Consider the following 16828-nt stretch of genomic DNA (forward strand, 5'->3'; position numbering starts at 1 on the left):
CCCAGACCACCGCTGCTGGGACCTCCCCCGTATCATTTACCTGCAGGTAGTTCAGCATGCACTTCCTCAGCCTCTCGAACACCGCTTCGTCTGCCAATAGCCCTACATCCAACCTTCATTGCGGGCGCTGATTGCTATCCATACTAACCTACAGGTTCACCCAGTGCGGAGCATGGTCCGAGATCATAATCGCTGAATACCCCGTGTCCACCACCCCCGCCAATAGGGCCCTACCCACGACAAAGAAATCGATCCGGGAATACTCCTTATGTACATGGGAGTAAAAAGAAAATTCCTTGGCCCTCGGCTGCCTAAATCTCCATGGACCGAACCCCCCCCCCCCCCCCCCCCCCCCCCCCAATCTGCTCCATGAACCCTTTCAGCTCCTTTGCCATTGCTGGCACCCTGCCCGTTCTTGAGCATGACCGTATTAAAATCCCCTCCCATAATAAGTCTTTGTGAATCCAGGTCCGGAATCTTCCCCAGCATCCTCTTTATAAAATCCCCAACATCCCAATTTGGCGCATATACATTGACCAGCACTACCTTCATCCCCTGCAGCTTGCCGCTAACCATGATATATCGACCTCCCACATCCGAGACTATTCTCTCCATCTCAAATGCCACCCGCTTGTTAATCAGGATCGCAACCCTTCTAGTCTTTGTATCCAGCCCCGAGTGGAAAACCTGACTAATCCAGCCTTTCCTCAACCTGACCTGATCCACTACTTTAAGGTGTGTCTCCTGCAGCATTACTACGTCCGCCTTCAGTCCCCTTGGGTGGGCAAACATACGTGCCCTCTTTACCGGCCCATTTAGCCCCCGGACATTCCAGGTGACCACCCTAGTTGGGGGGGGGGGGGGGGGGCAATGTGCCCCCCCTCCCACCCGCCGGTCAGCCATCCCCTTTCTTGCACCGCCCTCCAGCCCATGCACGCGCCTCCTATGGCCCGCCCCATGGCTGCCCCCACCCCCTACCCCCTCAGTGACCTTCCATCGAAGTCCCTCCCACGTCAGCAGAACCCACCCCCACCCCAGCATCACTACACTAAAACCCAACCCATCTAATGAACTAAGCATATACACCCCCCCCTCCCCCACTGTGCTTCCGTGAGCTAGCTCACCCAGCTAGCTTGTGGCTCGCGGCGCCAAGAAGTCTCCCACTTATTGTTCCCTTGCTCCCCTCCCTCCCGCCCATGTAAACAAATTTCCTCATCCAACAATCCCCAAAAGAACACCCAGCAGCAAGAAAACACAAAAATAAAAGCACCACCCACCGAAACTCAGACAGGCACGTCTCCATCCCACAAACGTGCACATCAATAAAAACACACAAGATAAAACACAAAAGGGACATTGCCAACATCTACTGAGAAAAAGAACCAAAAAACGAATAATTGACTTTTCCCCCTCCCCCTTTTTCCCTAAGCAGAGCTCCAAAAAACAGACACAAAACCATACGAGAAGGCATAACCAATTTAACAACAGGAAAACAAAACCCACCAAAAACCAAAGGGGAGAAAAGAAGAAAACAAACAAAAACCCCACAGAAAAACAGAAAAAAAAGGGGGCCCAATATAGGCCAACAAGTTGTCTCTAAGTCCGAAGGTTCTCAGACTCCCACCAGTCCTTTTCTTTTCGCAAAGTCCAGTGCCTCATCGGGCGACTCAAAGTAGTGATGTTGGTCCTCATGCATGACCCAAAGATGCACCGGATACAGCAGACTGAGCTTCACCTGCTTCTTAAAGAAAATAGACTTGACTTGGTTAAAGCCTGCCATCTTCCTCGCCACCTCCATGCTCAGGTCCTGGTACACCCGCAGGATACTGTTATCCCACTTGCAACTCCATATGCACTTAGCTCACCGAAGAATGCATTCCTTGTCCCTGAACCTGTGGAATCTCACCACCATTGCCCTCAGAGGTTCTCCCGCCCGCGGCTTCCTAGCAAGCACCCGGTACACCCTGTCCACCTCCAACAGTCGGGGGAATGCCCCTTTCCCCAGCAGCGTTTCGAACATACCCGCCACGTATGCGCCAGCATCTGCTCCCTCAGCTCCCTCCGGGAGCCCGACAATTCTTAGGTTCTGCCGGTGCAACTGGTTCTCAAGGTCCTCCACCTTCTCCATGAGCCTTTTGTGCTGTTCCTGAAGCATCTCCACGTCCAGCTCCACTGCTGTTTGATGCTCCTCTTGTTCAAGCAGCGCTTTCTCCACCTTCTGAATCGCCTGGTCCTGGGCGTCCAGTCTGCTCTCTAGCCGATCAATTGATTCTTTAATCGGGTCCAAGCATTCCCGCTTCTGCCTGGCAAAACCATCCTGAATGGCCTGCATCACTGGCTCTGTTTGGACGCTGCGCTGCCACCATAGGGGTCCGGCCCTCGGCCACACTGTTTCACGCTGCAGCTTCAACACAGCTCGTTACTGACTTCTTGTTTCTGCCCTCCCGTGCACTTCTGGTCCTTTTCTCCATACACCGATGCAAGGAAACAGTGCCCAACTGCCTCAGCCTTTGAATTTACTGTTTAAAACCGGAAAAAAGTCCGGGGGAGAGGTCCAAAAGTCCGTCCAGAGCGGGAGCCACCAAATATGCGACTTACTCCTCCATAGCCGGCACCGGAAGTAGAGTTTCATATTTCAACCACCCTCTGGGTGAAAAGATTTTCCTTACATCTCCTCTAAACCTCCTGCCCATCTCAATAACTACCCCCAATCCCATGTGCTTTAATTTTACACGCTAGTCTCTGGGTTACGGTGATAGGGTAGAAGTGTGGGAACTCTTTCCAAGGTGCATACTCGATGGGTCGAATGGCCTCCTTCTGCACACTAAATTCTATGAGTCTATGGATTCTTGTGTTGTCAAAAGACTTCTGAAAGTCCAAATACGCCACTTTCACTGACTGGCTCCCCCTCGTCAACTCTACTAGTTTAATCTCTGAAGAATTCCAGCAGATTTGTCAAGGATGATTTCCCTTCGTAAATCCATGCTGACTCTGTTCGATCCTGCCACTGTTTTCCAACTGCTCTGCTATTAAATCTTTATAATGGATTCTAGCATTTTCCCCACTACTGACATCAGGCTGACTGGTCTATAATCCCTTGTTTTCTCTCCGCCTCCCTCTTTAAATAGTGGGGTTACATTAGCTACCCTCTAATCTATAAGAATTATTCCACAATACATACCATTGTAGTTTCCTTTATTTAGATTCAGGACTCTAGGCTCAGAATCAACTACATCACTCACCATCTTGATGAAGAATCATAGATTTGCTTTGACAAAAGGTCATCTGGACTCAAAACGCTAGCTCTATTCTCTCTCTACAGATGCTGCCAGAACTGCTGAGATTTTCCAACATTTTCTCTTTGGTTTCAGATTCCAGCATTCGCAGTAATTTGCTTTTATTAAGAATCATATTATGGTTGATCATCCCCAAGGGGCCTCGCACACCTAGATTGCTAATTATTCCTTCATCATTATGCAATATCCAGTCTAGGATCACCTGTTCTCTAGAATACACTCCAGGAATTCTTCCTCAATAGTATTGTTACTAATTTGATTTGCCCAATCTATATACAGATTAAAATCACGCATAATTACAGAAGCTCCTTTATTGCAAGTGACTCTAATTTCCTGTTTAATGCTATTCTCATAATCAGCACCACAGTTTGGGGGTCTATATACAACCCCCACTAATTTTTTTTGCTCCTTGGAGTTTCTTAGCTCTACCCACATAGATTTCATATCATTGAAGACATTGTCCTTCCTCACTATTGCCTTAATTTCCTCTTTAATCTGGGCAACCCCACAGCCTTTTCTTTTTTGTCTGTCCTTCATAAATACTGAATACCCCATCCCTGGTCACCCTGCAGCCATGTCTCCCTGATCCTGACAATATAATACCCATTTACATCTATTTGCGCAATTAATTTGTCCATTTTAATGCTAATGCTTTGCTCATTAAGACACAAAGCCTTAACTCTCTCATGCTTTTTTATCCTCCAGGCTCTGCTCTCACTCACGCTCTTTTATCTCCTCAGCTCCACTCTCAGTCTCACTCTTTCTCGCGCTCCTTTATCTCCCTGTCTCTGCTCCCAGTCTCGCTCCATGTCGTGCTCTTTTATCCTCCCAGCTCAGCACTCAGTCTGCCTCTTTCATGCGCTCTCCAAGTTTGGTACACGGTCTCACTCTTTTATTTCTCTGGCTCCTCTCTGTCTTGTTCTTTTTCGCGTTCTTTTATCTCTCCATCTCCCCCCTCAGTCTCGTTCTTTCTCGCACTCTTTTATCTCCCCGGCTCCGCTCTCAGTCTCATTCTTTTGTTCTTTCTTGCACATTTTTATTTCCCCAGCTCTTCTCTCAGTCTTGTCCTTTCTTGCACACATTTTCTTCCCTGGCTCCGCTCTCAGTCTCACTCTTTCCCACTCTATTTTATCTCCCTGGCTCCACTCTCAGTCTTGCTCGTTCTTGCTCTTCATGCAATCCTCCCAGCTCCGCTCTCCTTTACCACCTAGAACTCAACAGGTGCATAGGAACAGCTCCACCTGCAAGTTCCCCTCCCAGTCCACATCATCCTGACTTGGAACTATATCACCATTCCTTCTCTGTCGCTGGGTCAAAGTCCTGGATCTCTCTTCCTCACAGCACCATGGATGTACATACACAATATGGACGGCAATGGTTCAAGAAGGCAGCTCACCACCACCTTTTTCTCAAGGGCAATCAGGGATGGGTATAAGTGCAGACCTAGCCAGTGATGCCCAGATCCCATGTAAGAACCGTAAATAGATGGCAGGACAATGGGCGAGAGTATGCAGAGGATGGATAATGTGGCCAATCATGCTAAAGGCTGCAGATAGGTTGAGATGGATGAGGAGGGATATTTTACCACATTGCAGTCACATAGGATGTAATTTGATAAGGGCTGGTTCAGTGCAGTGACAAAGACAGAAACCAAATTGAAGGTGGTCAAACATGGAATTGCACCAAGATGGGTACTAATTTGACGGTAACAACATGTTGCAGAACTTCCTAAATGTGTAGGTCCCAAGAACAGAGAGTGAAATGGTGGGTTTTTGAGAAGATGGGTGATGATAACATATTTGAGCAGATGCAGGAGCTGTTAACAAATGTCAGTTAATACGAAGGCCAGGGAAGGAATTTGGATGGTCAATGGTTTGGCAGGAGTAGATCCAAGGGAGTAGGTCTAACAAACACACTGAGCTCTGAGAGAGCATAAGAGGAGGTAGGTGAGAAGCTTGAGAAAGGTTTCAGTTCAGAGCTAGGGCAGGGGAAAATAAGTGAAGTTGGCATTTGGGGTCTGGGAGAGGGGAGTGAAGTGACCCAGGCAGCTGATTGGATGATCTCAATCTTTGTGACAAAGAAATCCACGAGCTCCTCTACCATGTGGCTGGAGATTAGGGTGGAAGGATCAGGGGAGAGGATCTGAAAATTGTTTCTGGTGGGGAAGAGAAGCTGGACTTGGCACTGTAGGGATGTAAATTAGCTTTGGCAGAAGACAGCAGAAACTGATGGTGTTTTATGTGGTCCAGCCAGATTTGTCAGTGAATAGCTAAATGAAGGCCGCGCTCGACTCGGATTCGTGACAAGGCCATTAAATCTCGTGAGAGGCCTCTTGCAAGATGTACAACACTTGGAACGCCTCATGAGATCTCACAAGACGTTGCGATCTGGATCTTGCCCTCACTAGGCGTCATCCAGATTTACATATTTAAGTGAGCAGTTCAGCTCACTTAAATATGTTGGCACGGATTCTCCCAAGGGCTGGAAATGAATGCCCACACCTGGGAGACCTCGCTATGGTGTAATTTTGCACTGGTCCAAATAAACATGGACCAGGCTTAACAGCACCTGGGGGAGGGGTCTCCCAGGCAATCGGAGGCACCAAGGTGGTACCCTAACACTCCCACTGCTACCCAGGCACCTTGGCAATACCATCCTGGCACTGCCAGGCTGGCATGGGCACTGCCAGGGTGCCAGGTGGGGTGCCCAGGTGCCACATTTGCAGTGCTGGGGATTGGGCCTGGAGGTGCCCATCCCTTATGAGGTGGGGTGAGGGAGGGCTCAAAGAGCCGCTAACAGGTACAGTTTAAAAATGAAGGCAGCGGCGTGCAGAGGGGGGGGGCCGACGGTGCGCTGGCCCCGGGCAGCCATTGGATGGGGGCAGTGGCGTGCAGAGCATGGATCGCGCCTGCGCACGCGGTCGGCCGGAGCGAGCCTGCGCACCGCGGTCGGCCGGAGCGCGCCTGCGCACCGCGGTCGGCCGGAGCGCGGCTGCGCACCGCGGTCGGCCAGAGCGCGCCTGTGCACCGCGGTCGGCCGGAGCACGCCTGCGCACCGCGGTCGGGTGGAGCGCGCCTGCGCACCGCGGTCGGGTGGAGCGCGCCTGCGCACCGCGGTCGGGTGGAGCGCGCCTGCGCACCACGGTCGGGTGGAGCGCGCCTGCGCACCGCATTCGCCGCTGGTGAAGAGGCGGCTTTGCACTCGGAGCCTGGAGAGGGAACAGAAAGGGCTCGAATTCTCCAGAATCGACGGCAATGCCACCATGGGTGAGTTTTATTTATTCTTTATCTTTATCTTTTGATCTATTTTATAACTCTTCTCTGCACCTTCTCTGTAGCTGTCAACTTACTAAACTGTCGTGCCCAGAATTTGACATTTGGGCCAGGGGCACCCATTTGGGACAGAACCAGTATTTTATAAAGATTCATCATGGCCTCTTAACTTTTGCCCTCTTACCCTTTATACTTAAAGCCCAGGGAGATTCTCAGAGACTTGACTGCAAGCTGCTGGAGCTCGGATCTTGAACAGAGCTTTTATATCTGGATTTGGGGACCCTTTATGCACTGGCATAGTGCAAAAACAGGCCCCACATGACCAGGGTTTTGTGAAGAAGAAGGGATCTGGAAATGTGTTGACTGTGAAAATTATATTTGTGGAAATTGGGTGAAGTTATGCCGGTGTTTGATGAGACTTGGTGCTAAAGCTTTAGAGAAATGAAGATGGAATTTGATTTGAAGAAGTTCAATGTTTTGAAGGATATTGTGGCTGAAATGAAAGCGATACGTGCTGAATGAGCTGACCGAAATGTGTGAGATATGTCTTTGTATCTGCTATGTGTAATTTATCGGTCATATTATTGCAATTTTCCTGTTAATTCATGTTTAATTTACGTTGATTTTGGTGTGATTGCTAATATAAAAGTGAAGTCTTGTATATTGGTCTTAGTTGGGTTGTTTATAGTTGTTTCCACAAGGGACATAATAGTATTTCCATGACGTTGCTGCTCTTATCCTTCTCCATGGGGGTTGCAGAGGAGGGAGGCACAACTTTTGAGACATAACATCTCACCCATTGCTGCAAAGCAAAATGACTGAAGAAGAGAACAATATCCCTAGAATCCCAGCGCTAAGGGGAAATTGACTAACATACAGCGCAATTTAACCTCAGGCAGCCGTCCTATACCTTAGAGATGGCAAAGATAAAGAGCCATGATGTGGAGATGCCGGCGTTGGACTGGGGTGAGCACAGTAAGAAGTCTTACAACACCAGGTTAAAGTCCAACAGGTTTGTTTCAAACACGAGCTTTCGGAGCACGGCTCCTTCTTCAGGTGAATGGATTCACCTGAAGAAGGAGCCGTGCTCCGAAAGCTCGTGTTTGAAACAAACCTGTTGGACTTTAACCTGGTGTTGTAAGACTTCTTACTGTAAAGATAAAGAGGTCAGTGAATAGCTCTAGAACGGGTGCAACTACGTTTTTTATAAGTTTTTTGGTGATATTTAATGAAATATTTACGTGGGATGTAGTAAGAGTGAAGCCTGGATGATCAGAGGACTGCTATGGCATTTAATCTCGGAATAGGAGACATTTATTCCTTAACATGCTAATATTCGAATACAGATACCACTAATTTGCAATTCTATGATATAAATTGCACAAAATTATCAGTGGAGAATCAGTGTGAAATAATTTGATACGAAGGAACAAAGAAATGACATATGGTTTATCCGTCTGCAACTGACCGATTGTTTACCATTTTCTTCCCATTTTCTCATGCGTCTTACGGTTTTTGAGATAGAAAATGAAATGTTACGAGTATTTCGTGTACAACCGAGTGGAGCACAGAACAGGAAAAAAAAGAGGGCCAGAGTCGAAGAAGAGTCCCATCAAAGAGGGGCATTAGATGCATGGAAATAAAGAAGTAAAGAAGAAGTAGGAGAACCTGGAGAAGTAAAAGATGATGTGTGTGCAGAGAAGGATTTTTCTGATACGGATTCAGCTCTGTCAGAACATAATACTCTCTCTCCTCAGTCTCGTTGTCAGGATGATGATCCATGTGAAGAAAATAAAGAAGATTTTAGCATATTTTTGTAAAGAAGCGATTTTGGCTGTTTGAAGAAACCGATTCCAGATCATTTGAAGATGACAATATTACAACATGGCCCTGAAAGATATCAGAATAAAAGTGGTCCATTTGCTGAGAAGGATGGGAGATCATTTTCCAAACAGTGGTTTGATAAAGTTTCCACAAATGGAGAAATTGTGGAGAGAAAATGGTTGTTATACTCTCCATATCGGAAAGCATGCTACTGTTTTGTTTGCTTTTTGTTTTCAAAGGAGCATTTATCGTCTGTGTCAAACTTTGGAAAGGAAGACGGTTTCTCAACTTGGAGAAAATTAAATCCAACAATACTTGACCATGAGAAAAGCTCTTCTCATAGAGCTCACATGAGGGAATACCTGAACCTCGTAGTTCGACTCCATCATTCAACTATGATAGATGCTGAACTTCAACAGCAAATGTCTGCTGAAAAGAAAAGATGGAAAGCTATAACTGAACGGATTGTCGAGGTTATATCCTTTCTGGCAAAACAGAATCTGGCCTATCGTGGACATCGAGGAGAAGGAATATCTGGGTTATCAGAGCCAGGGGAGACAGTCAGTGAAAATACAGGAAACTTTCTAGCAACAATCAGACTTTTGGCCAAATATGGTGACATCTTAGCAAAACACTTGCAGAGAGGGAAAGAGAAACCAAAAAGTGTCACCTACTTGTCCAACAGAATTCAAAACGAAATAATCAATCTTCTTGGTGAAACTGTCAATAAAAATATAATTTCCGAAATTAAGGACGCAAAATATTTTAGCATAATGCTGGATTCAACTCCAGATATTGCCCATGAAGATCAGGTTTCTGAAATTCTGCGTTACGTTCATATTGATGAAAACATAAAAGTAGAAATAAAGGAGACATTTCTGGGATTTTTTCAAGTCAACAAGAAAGATGCAGTCAGCCTGGTAAATAAAATTCAGGAAAAATTGGAAGAAGACAAAATTTCCATGAATGACTGTCGTGGTCAAGCATATGATAACGCAGCAGTTATGGCTGGAGTGAGAGGAGGTGTTCAACAAAACATTCTTGATGTTAACCCAAAAGCTGTGTTTGTGAACTGCGAGAACCACAGCCTCAATTTGCCCTGTGTCCATGCAAGTGAGGTGCAACCTGTTGTTGTTACATTTTTTGGCATTCTAGAAAAACTCTTTACTTTTTTTTCTTCATCTACTTCTCGTTGGGAAGTGTTAAAATCATTTGTCACTTGGACTGTGAAAAGACAGTGTGACACAAGATGGAGTTCCAGCCATGATGCTGTGCAAGTAATCCACGAAGAGTGTGACAACGTTATTGCAAGCCCTCAACACATGCTGGAAGGAGAATTTTCAAGGGAAACTAAATCTGATGCAGGATCGCTACTGAACTCTATTCAACAGTTCCCGTTTATAGCTTTATTACATTTTTGGTACTCAGTTTTATCATCAGTGGAGAAAGTCTCAAAACGTTTGCAGGATCCGAAAATGGGGTTCCATGAAGCTTCTTGTGATCTGAGAGGACTTATTCATATCTTGAATTTGAAGAATGACGAAATTATCCACAATGCAATAGATTTAGCCAATGAATATTGTGAAAATTGGGGAATACCAATTGCACGAACAAGGAGAAGAAGAATAATGCCTGGAGAGTAAGCAAGAGATAGTGGACTGACGGCACAAGAAGAAATGAATAGAGTAATGGTAGAGATTGTGAACAGATTAAAAACTGAAATTGAAGACCGCAGTGTCCGTCTTCAAAGACTCAGTGACCGATTTTCTTTTCTTCTGAACTTGAATTCAGTAGTGATTGAAGATGAACAAGAAAGAGAGAAATTAAAAAAGGAATGTTCAGACTTTGCAAATTATTATGACAATGATGTGGTTGCAATTCAGTTATATGACAAAATTATTGATTTTGTGATGCTCCTTCGAGCTGGAGGGAATAGAGTTCCCCTGATCCTAAAGATGCTCTGGAGTCTTTACTGCAGTATGGGAGGGATGTCTTTCCGATGCTGTGTGTTTCATACAGATTACTGCTTACAATCGCATTTTCAGTCGCAAGTTGTGAAAGGTCATTTTCAAAACTGAAATGAATAAAAACATATCTGAGGTCTTCTATGTCACAGGAGCGACTGACCAACCTGGCTTTAATAAGCATTGAAAAAGAATTTCTCACAGCTGATGTAAAAAGTGAAGTAATTCAGGTGTTTTGTGACAGAAGGTATCATTTGGGGAAAAGAACTTAATAAATTTGATTGATTTATATTAAAATCGAATAACGCGTTTATTTCATGTTTCATCTGTGTTTATATATTCAAAATGTTTTCCTTTCTAATAATATTTCTCAGTATATTAGGCCTTATACTTGAGTCTTTGGGGCATACAATCAAGATTTGCCCCGGGCATCACCAGACCTCTGCACGCCACTGAATGAAAGTAAGTCTGGCCTTGGTGGGTGTTCCTCACTGAGGCCAAATAAAAAGAGCCCCATTTGATAGGGCCGCCTCGTCCGGCGCAAGATCGCCACGGGCGAGACGCGGACAATGTAACGTTCCATTGAACTCGGATGGGAATTTCCGGTCACCGGGCGGGTAAAGCAGGAGAATCCCGCATTCTTCTCCCCACAGCCCCCCCCCCCCCCCGCCCCCCCCCCGCCCCCCCCGTTAAATCACGCTCCAATTAATGTTGGAATCTGTATCCCTTACACTAAGAAACTTAATAGTTCAATTTTACTTGCTAATGAAGTCAAATCAAAGTACAAGGATTTCACCATACCTTGCTAAATGTCCATTCGTCAGAGAGGGACCAGCAGTGTATGCGAAAGTGTATCCATGTGTTTCCACTTTTTATTTTTGGAGGCTAGGATACGGCTAGGGATTAAATATAGCTCTTAGTCCCCAATAACATGAAAATGTAAATACACACCAGATGGAACTTTCTACCAGTGGGGTCTGGCAGGTTAGATAGATGTACTGTCAGCAATAGTCTGTCCATTTTAGTGGGAGGAAATAGCAGGCTATGCAACTGCGATTTTCCACTGAATGTGAGACCTCATCAGTTGGCACAAGACCGGGGACAGTTTCCAGCCAATAACCTCTCCCCACCCTACCCCCCAATTATGATCCTCATGTATTCCACATGTATTCCTGATCCCAACTATCACATATCATCATATTCTAGTCCCAGAAACATCAAGACCGTAAATCACACAATACATAGGAATGTGTCCAGCCATTTTCTAATGACAAGAATAAAGCTTTGGCAGTTAGTGTAAATCTAAGCTATTCTTTACATTACGCCATTAGATTGTGACATCCATGGGAAGGTCAAATTAATGTTGGTAATATCAGCAACTTAAAGCATTTGTAGCATACTCCTTAGCTATTTTAACGTAAGTGAAAATCTATTTAAAACATTGTTGCAACCGGTGTTGAGTATCATGCTCATATCACCAAATGTAACTTTAGTGGACAAAAATGTACAGTGGTTTTGTAATAGTCAAGGAGGAAGTATTTCTATGCTAATAGATTGCTACAAAATATGCAAGTTATTTTTATGTCCTCCGTGGTAGGATATATTCTCTGACATGAAGTGGCATGTAACATTAGAAAACATTTGGATAATGGAAGTGATATCAAATAAAGTGTTACACATCAACATTTTCTCGGGGACAAGTCCCAGTCTCGACTGGAAAATAAATCCCACGCATGATGTACAATTGCTACTGCCTCAGGTTATGAACCAAAGGGTGCAGCAGCGAGGAATTAGTTACATCATATCACCATGAAGACATTTCCATTACTAAGATATGTTAGGGACTCCCAAGATACCCCAATCAAAATGTCATTCTGTGCTGCGTCAAAATAACATGTCAATTTCTCACATGTATCGAAATGGCTTCATGAAAGCAAGGTTGCCTCGGGAGTGCTAATCAAGGATGAATTAAGTCTTGCCAAGGATTGTGGTTGCGTCCCCGGTATTTTCATCGATTCAAATATCCCATTCAGGCTTTTCCGAGGTATGTGATGAATCAACATCAGAAAACGATCGTCACCATCGAAACGCATGCATATCTACTGGTAATGCAAAATTACCGAAATCTAAACACATCAGCAGATCCTGCAATGATAGTTAACATTTTTACCTTCATCACTTGACTCGGGAGATTACTCCTGGATGCGATTTGTTAAAGTTAAATAATTGAGTGAAAAGCATTGCTGCTGCTCTAAAAGGTACAGCAGGCTGTTTTGTATTCAAGCTGGGTGCAACGTTTTCCCCTGCTGCTGGAAAACCATTTAACAGAGTACAATGTAATGGCACAGAAAATTATCACACAGGCAGCACACTGAGACCACTGCTGTCATCATCAGGTGAAGTGGACGCAAGGAAAGAAATTGAAAACTGCATTGGGCTTGTCGGAAAGATTTTCCCACCAACAGGAACGCTGGACTTTATTTTCCATAGTTGTGAAGAAGAGAAACTATTGAGCCAGTTATCTCTGCGTGCCTTGTGATTATACACAGCTCATTAGGATGTTAATTAGCTTCAGTTTTCACAACCACGGAGCATTGCTGTCAATTATGTGAGCAGCTTCAAAACAAATTCCAGGCTTCTCAAACAAAACTTCAGAAATTAAAGCAATGAAATTCTCTTATCTCGCAAAACAGTCGGCGCAGAACGCAGTCCCGAGTTCAGCCTAATGTCATTAAATCATGCAATACACAAACCTCAGCCAATGGCATCTGCTGTTGGGGACAGATGGGTCGCACTGAGCCCATAGATAATTATTGCACAAAATGTGACCCGGTAACACTTAAATTTTGCTGCATTTAATAATAATCTTTTACATTAACACTGCAATGAAGTTACTGTGAAAAGCCCCTAGTCGCCACATTCCGGCGCCTGTTTGGGTACACGGAGGGATAATTCAGAATGTCCAATTTACCTAACTGCACGTCTTTCAGGGACTCGTGGAAGGAAACCGGGGCACCCGGAGATAACCCATGTAGACACGTGCAGACTCCGCACAGACAGCGACCCAAGCCGGGAATCGAACATGGGACCCTGGAGCTGTGAAGCAACAGTGATAAGCACTGTGCTACCATGTAGACGCTGGCAAAGTCACATTGAGGGTATGTGTACGGTTTTGGTCTCCTTACTTAAGGACATAATTGCATTAGAAGCAGTTCAGGGAAGATTCACTTGAGTCCTGGATTGAGGAGGTCACAGGGTCATAGAAGTCTTCAGCCCATCACATCAGGCTGGTCAAAAGCAACCATCTAAGTATTCTAATCCCATTTTCCAACACCAGCCCATAGCCTTGTGTGCCTTGGCATCGCAAGTGCACATCTAAATATTTCTTATCTGCTCCACCACACGTTCAGGCAGTAAATTCCAACTCCCATCACCCTCTGGGTGAAAGGGGTTTTCCTCACATCCCCTCTAAAATTCCTGCCCCTGACATTAACTCTATTCCCCTGGTGGGTGTGAGCGTTATCTTATGAAAAAAGGTTGTTCAGCTTAGGCCTGTTTCCATTAGAATTTAGCTTGGAGACTACACTATTAGAGGACCTGATAAATCCAGACAATAAAGAAGGGGGACTGTGGGAAAATATATGGAGAGCTACTGGACAGAGCCTGAACACCACTGGATGAGACCAGTCGGAAATGGGAGGATGAACTGGGAACAAAAGTGGGGTGGGGACTCTGGAGCAAAGCACTGAGCAGGGCTAACTCCACCTCCTTCTGCGCAAGACAGCCTCATGCAGGTCAAAGTGGTGCACAGAGCACACCTGACCAGAATCCGAATGAGCAGGTTTTCCCGGCAGTGGAGGATAAATATGAACGGTGCCAGCGGGGCCCAGCCAACCACACCCACATGTTCTGGGCTTGTCCCAAACTTGCTGGGTTCTGGACAGCCTTCTCTGAGGCAATTTCCAAGGTTGTGGGGGTGAGGGTGAAGCCATGCCCGATAGTGGCAATTTTCGGGGTATCGGAGCAGCCAGAGCTACACATTGGAAGAGGGCCGACGCCCTAGTTCCCACTTCCCTGGTCGCGTGCCAAAGAATCCTGCTCAGCTGGCAATCAGCAGCACCATTTAGAGCTGTAGACTGGCTCGCTGACCTCTCAGAATTCCTCCATCTGGTGAAGATTAAATATGCCATCCGAGGGTCGGAGGAAGATTTCCTAAACGCATGGGGACAGTTCGCCGGCATGTTCCACAACCTGATGGAGGCCAGGACAGCAACAATAAATAGATAGGGAAAAAGGAAAGTTAGAAAGAAAAGAGAGAGGAAAAAGAAAAGAAAGGCAAGGGGAAAGCATAGGAACATGCAACCTGGAGGGTGGGGGGAGAAGATGAGAAAGGGCTAGAGAGATATAGAAGAATTTTTTAGAATTTTACATAGAATTTTTTACAGTGCAGAAGGAGGCCATTTGGCCCATCGAGTCTGCACCGGCTCTTGGAAAGAGCACCCTACCCCCTATCCAAGGTCAACACCTCCACCCTATCCTCATTACCCAGTAACCCCACCCAACACTAAGGGCAATTTTGGATACTAAGGGCAATTTATATGGCCAATCCACCTAACCCGCACATCTTTGGACTGTGGGAGGAAACCGGAGCACCCGGAGGAAACCCACGCACACACGGGGAGGATGTGCAGACTCCGCACAGACAGTGACCCAAGCCGGAATCGAACCTGGGACCCTGGAGCTGTGAAGCGATTGTGCTATCCACAAGGCTACCGTGCTATAAAAGAACAATGCTGAGGGCAACCCCCCACCCCCCCATCCCTCCCCGCCACAAGGAAAATGCAGCCAAAGGGGGAAGAAAATAAGGAGGAGGGAATGGGAGAGGAAGTGAGGGGGGAACCCCCCGCCCCTCCCCAGACCAAACAGGGGGGGACACCGGGAAGGGTGGGCTGGGGGAGGGGGGCAGGGAGAGACCACATGGAGCCAGATGGCAGCAGACTGGATATAGGAAAACTCAAGGGAAGGAAAAGACAAACCTTTCTGTATTGTACAGTGATTGAACATGACCAGCGATGTACATAATTGTTTATAATTCTTGAAAATACAAATAAAAAGAGTTTATGAAAAAAAGAGTTTAGTAGATTGAGAGGTGACCTTATTGAAACATCTGAAATCCTGAGGGGACTTGATGTGGTAGATGCTGAAAGGATGTTTCCTCTTGTGGTAGAGACTAGAACTAGGGGACATCGTTTAAATATAAGGGGCCTCCCATTTAAGACAGGCATGTGGAGAACATTTTCTCTTGGAGGGTCCTAAGTCTATGGAACTCTCTTCCCCAAAGAGTGATAGAAGCAGAATCATTGAATATTTTTAAGGTTGAGGTAGATAGAATCTTACCTTACAGGACAGTGCAAGGTTATCAGTGGTAGGCTGGAAAGTGAAATTGAGGCCACAATCAGATCAGCTGTAATCTTTTCAATGGCGGAGCGGGCCTGAGGGGCCGAATGGCCTAATCCTGCTCCTAATTCCAATGTTTGTATATTGGTACATGTCAGTTATTGTGCGATCTCATGCCTGGAATCCTGGCAGAAGTCATGATACCTTCATTCTGCAGCAGTACATTGTTCCAGCTACATTTGAACCACAATGACAAACCAAAGCGTGGTTACATGTGACAAGGGCTATCCACTGACCACATGGCTCTTGACTTCCATGTGTAACCCATGTGCTCCTCGGCAGAATGCAGATAATAAAAGCCAATTGAAAAAGCATTGAGTGGGCCATTTGGTTGCTTAAACAAAGCTTCCACTGCCTGGACCGCCCTGGGAGAGTCTTGCAATACACATGCCAAAATTAGTGGTAGTTTGCTATATGCTGCATAACCTTGTCATCATGAGGGCACAGCCCTTAGAACCATCTGAATAGTGGCCAGCTGAGGAGGAGGAGTAAGCGAGCAGGAACCAGTACAGCCCTATTCTTGCCAGGTTGTCTGTGATCAACTAATTTGACAGCAATACCAGTAAATGCAACCACACGCACCATTCACTGAAAATCCCACATTTAGCCTTCCCTCTATTACTAACCATCACAGTGTTCCCTTGGCCACAATATGAAGATAAAAGGAACACAAAATAAATACTGCAAACCAAATGTATAAATGAAGCATTGCCATATTGTATTCAAATAGTCACCAATCACCCTTAATGCCTGCCTTTCTTGTGTGTTTTCTGTCCTGGTGCTCCTTATTGAGCAGAAAGCTGTGCATTTTCAGTAGAGGAAACTGCCAACAGCTTAGGAGAATGACCTCGAGCATCTCTAGCCTGCGAAAACCTGACTTCGAAAGCACCACCTTGGCATGGGTGGCAGCAGTCTTGACTGCTTGATTGAAGGTCACTAGCAAGAGCCCTGGCAGATTGGCAGTGGTGAAAGAATAAATGTTGTTATCCTGAGAGAGGACAGCAGGTATGTGCTT

At 45.8% G+C, this 16828-nt stretch overlaps 1 protein-coding gene across 3 annotated transcripts in view; it reads right to left on the bottom strand.

Moving 5' to 3' along the window:
* abat (4-aminobutyrate aminotransferase) overlaps nucleotides 1-16828 on the bottom strand; it is a 225295-nt gene that overhangs the window by 164240 nt on the left and 44227 nt on the right. The window contains exon 1 of one of the 3 annotated variants that reach the window (XM_038821034.1): nucleotides 12527-12875. The exons of the other annotated variants lie outside the window; for them this stretch is intronic. The gene's annotated coding sequence lies outside the window, so the exon portion shown is untranslated. Of the gene's footprint in view, nucleotides 1-12526; nucleotides 12876-16828 lie in introns of those variants that run through there. 3 annotated transcript variants of the gene reach the window in all.

This window comes from Scyliorhinus canicula, chromosome 15 (genome assembly GCF_902713615.1).
Source record: "Scyliorhinus canicula chromosome 15, sScyCan1.1, whole genome shotgun sequence".
Lineage (NCBI taxonomy): Eukaryota > Metazoa > Chordata > Chondrichthyes > Carcharhiniformes > Scyliorhinidae > Scyliorhinus > Scyliorhinus canicula.